Raw genomic sequence first — 5,419 nt, forward strand, 5'->3', positions numbered from 1 at the left:
CGCGTATTCCAAGCATGGTCAGACCACCGCTCAGGAGATATTCCGCCAGCTGTGTGGTGTGCTATTGAGGATGTCGGTTTGCCATGGAGCAGGTTTGCTGGAATAACAACCGAGGGCACCATCAATGACAGGAAGGAAAAATGGACTGGTGGTACTTGTTCAAAGTAAAACTGGAAGAGGAGAAGTGGAGGAGGCCATTGCTCTGCCATGTATTATCCATCAGCAGGCCCTTTGCAGCAAATGCCTAGGTTTGACAATGTGATGTCTGTTGTTATGAATGCATCAACCATACAGATCTAGGGGCTTAAAGCACCAGCAGTTCCGCGCCTTTTGGGGAATTGGAGTCAGAATATGAGAGGGGCTCTACTTCAATGAGGTACGTTGGCTCAGTAGGGGAAACGTCTTAAAGAGGTTTTTTGAGTAGAGACAGAAGTGCAAACCTTCAGGAGAAGGATGGGATGGCTGTTCCTGTGTTAAGTGATCCTAAATGGCTCTTGGACTTAGGTTTTCTTGTTGACATCACACAGGAGTTAAATGTACTGAACAAGAAGTTACAAGGCCAGGGGCAGCTTGTCAGTGCTGCCTATGAGAATGTGAGGGCATTCTCCACAAAACTTGGGTTATGGAAAGCCCAGCCTCTCAGACAATCCTCTGTTATTTCCCAGCATGCAAGGCAACTCATGGATGTGGGCCAATCATTCAGTAGTGAGGTATGCTGAGCAATTATGAAGCTAAGGAGGAATTTGAGCAGTTAGCGACTCAAGACACACAGAGCCACTTTTCAAATTTTTGCTGACCCCTTTTCCTTCGATGTGCAAGATGCTCCCCCTGTACTTCAAATGGAGCTTATTGACCTGCAGTGCAATTCTGAACTTAAAGTCAAGTTCAGGAAGGTGAGTGGAAATGCAGACAAGCTTGGACAGTTTTTGAGAGAATTGCCACCCACCTTCCCTGAGCTCTCCAGGATGTTCAAGCGGACCATGTGTCTTTTTGGGAGCACTTATCTATGTGAAAAGCTCTTCTCCACCATGAACTTTAATAAGTCAAAGTACAGGTCCAGACTTACTGATGGACATCTTCAAGCCATAGTTAGGGTTTCAACTGTTTCTTCCCTAAAGTCAAATGTGTCTCAGCTGTGTGAGAGGAAGCGCTGTCAGGTCTCTGGCAGCAAGGAGTAGGCAAGAGAAGCCTATGTTCTGAAGAACCGTTCATGTTCAGAGGAACAGTTCATGTTAAGAAAGGAATGTTTAAATTCAGAGGAACAGTTCATGTTAAGAAGAAACATTCATGTTGAAGAACTGTTAATAAAGAAGATTGGATCAGTTGTGGTCCTTTTTTGGAATACTTGAAACACTTTTTTTGTGGAACACTTGATGCGGCCCAGCCAAACCCAGACGCTACTCAGCGGCCCCAAGTAAGTTGAGTTTGAGACCCCTGAGCTAGATTGTCCCTCTAACCTTAGGATTAAGCTGAATCCGATTTCTCCATCTTACCTACCCTACCCCTACCCCTTACCCCTAGCTTGGCCCTGAAACCAAGGTAAGGGCTAGGGGTGAAAACTGCCCCTATGAAATGGGACACCACTTGGTTACATACACCATACAGTATTGATTACAAACTTACAGATGCCGTCTGCAAGTGTGTCTATGTCGATTGCGTGGGTTTTGACAACAGTGTCATTTGCAATTATTATAATTTTATAGTTATTTCATGTTCACTTTGGTGGTGCAGAGGCAGTGTCTTACCTCTGTAGTACTGTGTCTGTTTGCAATACATATGTGTATACAAGCACGGTGGGTTGTATATTATTTCAGTTATCACCGTTTTGAATCCATTGATGTTCACAAAAACATTTTGTTACAAAAAATCTGTCTTTATTGCCAAAAAATTAAACATAACAGGCTAAAAATTACATAAAGTATGTATATTACAGAACCATTATCAAGTGTCCCGTATCATAACCAACAACAATATACAAGTGCAGAACAGGAATTAATTACAAATGATTACAATAATACAGTACCAATGCAATAATGAATGGGTACAACATGAACACATGATTAAGAAACTACGGCTCAAAAGTTGATCAGCTGTCCTCCTGCCTCCTGTGTGATACAGGACGGTAATGTAATGCATGATCGGTGACTCCAAAGCAAGTAGGTGGTGCTGATATCAAACAAAATTCTTTGCTAATGGTTAAAACTGTGGACATGCATTAAGTCCATTCAAGGCAGAGAAATGCGGACTGTAAATCAACTTCAAAGATTAGCGATTAGCGTTAGCAAAGCAAGCTTGCGATTTTTAAAAAGATTCAATTAAGAACATGTTGCGAGTATATATGCACAGAACTGTATTGACCACAAAACAAGTCTGTTGTAATTTTTAAATCAATTATTTAAGCCGAAAATACTTACATTATTGGTCTCTCTGGTCGATGCGGCAGCCATTTGGCTTGTTGTACAATAGCCTTGTTTACAAGTAAGCTCGTGTCCTCACTTGGTTTGAAGGGGTATACACTAGAGTGCGGATCGGGACGGATTTTTCTGTCCGAGGCCGGCCCGCGTCCGACAGGCAGTAACCGAACCCGACCAAGCCCGACAGGCATTAAGATATTTATGTCCGAGCCCGACCCTAGCCCGACACAGTTAAAATCGCATTTGTTTCCAACTAATGACACATGTACGTTTGTTTGTGAGGAAAGCCGCTTTTATAAGCAATTGTAGGAAGGCATTCGGAAATGTCAACAGATGAGCGCATCAATGCACACGGGGCAACAAGGCCCATCCTACATAATAGCTGTTTTAAATTCAAAATGTTCAATGCCTTATCGCGCTGATGTGACTGAGCCCGACCCGAACCCGAGCATCCTTTCTAAAAACTGTTCGAAACCGGCGGCCCGTCGGGTACGTCGGGTCCCGGGTCGGGTATCATCGTCTAGTATAACCCCTTTGTCTTAGCCCTAGCCCTTAATCAAAAAGAGTATTGGGACAGTAGGTATCACGTGAACGCGCAAAACCTAGGGGAAGGGGTAAGGGGTAGGGGTAAGATAGAGAAATGAGATTCAGTCTTAGGGTTGACGATATATCGCCACCAATATAATATTGGCCGATATGGTTCATTTTTGAAACATTGGTACGTTCTTATGTCAAAATACGGCCGATGTGAATGGTATTTGACGTGTAGGTTTAGATTTTAATGTGTGTGAGAATTTAGATTTAATTCTGAACTGTCAAGGGCAGTATATGCTTAACAGCGTCTACACTGCCAAAATTGAAATCATATTTAGAAGATGAAAAAGAAGAATAAGATAAAGAAGATGCGAGTGGGGGGCGAGGATGTTTGTGTTTACACAAAAGTATACATTTACCCAAGATGAAGAGAGCCTTGTTACATGCCCAGAATTCCCTGGCTCACACACAGGTAGGCCTGGCTATTTTTTTGGACAGATGCAAATTTAATAAACAATTAATACTATTCGAGAGCTGCAATAGAAAAAACAAGCCGAATTGGTGCTAGCAGAATGGAGCTACTGCAGCTAATGCCCATTGCTCCCGTTAGCTAAAACGGCAATTATGGGGGCATAATCTAAATAGTGCTTTTGTGCCTCCTTAATAGACACAAAATGTAATTGAAATGTCTGTACAACATGAACTGGACCTTACATGACAACAAGATGCGTTTTAACTCAGACATTGTTTAAATTCACCTACCTGTGAGCGGCTAGCTGCTGTCTGGAATAAGTGAGTGTGTTCAGCCGGGCTACGGTAAATATCCTCACAAAGCAGTCCTTGAGTTTATTTGTAGCGTATTTATCCATTTAGTGTGTGATCTATCTGGCGTTTGTGAGTAGGAGTCTTTGTAGTTACGATCGATGTGGTACTTTCATTAGCAGGCTAGCGGCTCTTCTTCTGCTTTCCCCGCCCTCCTCGCTTGGCGCGGCCGACAAACATCCAACGAACGCCCGCTGATCGGTGGATGTTCCCCAGAGAGCCGTGATGCTCTCGCGGCGAAAATTGTAGTTTATTTCCCTCTCAAAATAGGTAATTGAGCACTGTAGTGTTTCTGACCATATTAGTGACTATGTAAGTACATAGTTGCGGACCTAATTATGTGTGCCTTTTACAGTAAAATAGTGTTACAGACGGCAAGCGGCTCTCGCGCTGCAGTAGCCATTTTGCTATCACCGTTCGGCTCGTTTGTTTTCTGTCAGCTCCATGGAGAGCGGGGATAGTTGAACGTCTCTTGCAGCTTTAAATGTGTCAGTGAAAAGAGATATACAGGATCTGTACAGAGTGCAGAAATGCTCCTGTTCGTTAAGCACAACATTCGTCTGCTTCCAAAGCCCGGGAAGGGCCTAACCTCAAGTACTGGCAGTTACAGTACTTAGTTACTGTACGTACAGTTCAGAAGACTGCAAACCCAGTGTCTGTCAGTCTATTTTGTTCTGGCTCAATTTTCACATTTTACCTTTTTCAATACTTTGTCTTTGGCCATTTAAGGCCTACCATGACTTTAAAGTTTTAACTGTTGTCAATGTTCACAGCAGAAGTGCAAACCTTCATGGAGAAGGATGGGATGGCTGTTCCTGTGTTAAGTGATCCTAAATGGCTCTTGGACTTAGGTTTTCTTGTTGACATCACACAGGAGTTAAATGTACTGAACAAGAAGTTACAAGGCCAGACAGGGCAGTGTCAGTGCTGCCTATGAGAATGTGAGGGCATTCTCCACAAAACTTGTGTTATGGAAAGCCAGCTCTCTCAGACAATCCTCTGTTATTTCCCAGCATGCAAGCACTCATGGATGTGGGCACATCATTCAGTAGTGAGAAGTATGCTGATGCAATTATGAAGCACAGGAGGAATTTGATGCAGGTTAGCTGACTTCAGACCACAGAGCCACTTTTCAAATTTTTGCTGACCCCTTTTCCTTCGAGTGCAAGATGTCCTCCTGTACTTCAAATGGAGCTTATTGACCTGCAGTGCAATTCTGAATAAAGTCATGTTCAGGAAGGTGAGTGGAAATGAGACAAGCTTGGACGTTTTTGAGAGAATTGCCACCCACCTTCCCGAGCTCCCAGGATGTTCAAGCGGACCATGGTCTTTTTGGGAGCACTTATCTATGTGAAAAGTCTTCTCACCATGAACTTTAATAAGTCAAAGTACAGGTCCAGACTTACTGATGGACATCTTCAAGCCAGTTAGGGTTTCAACTGTTGTCTTCCCTAAAGTCAATGTGTTCAGCTGTGAGAGGAAGCGCTGTCAGGTCTCTGGCAGCAAGGAGTAGGCAAGAGAAGCCTATGTTCTGAAGAACCGTTCATGTTCAGAGGAACAGTTCATGTTAAGAAAGGAATGTTTAAATTCAGAGGAACAGTTCATGTTAAGAAGAAACATTCATGTTGAAGAACTGTTAATAAAGAAGA

This window comes from Etheostoma spectabile, chromosome 7 (assembly GCF_008692095.1).
Source record: "Etheostoma spectabile isolate EspeVRDwgs_2016 chromosome 7, UIUC_Espe_1.0, whole genome shotgun sequence".
NCBI lineage: Eukaryota > Metazoa > Chordata > Actinopteri > Perciformes > Percidae > Etheostoma > Etheostoma spectabile.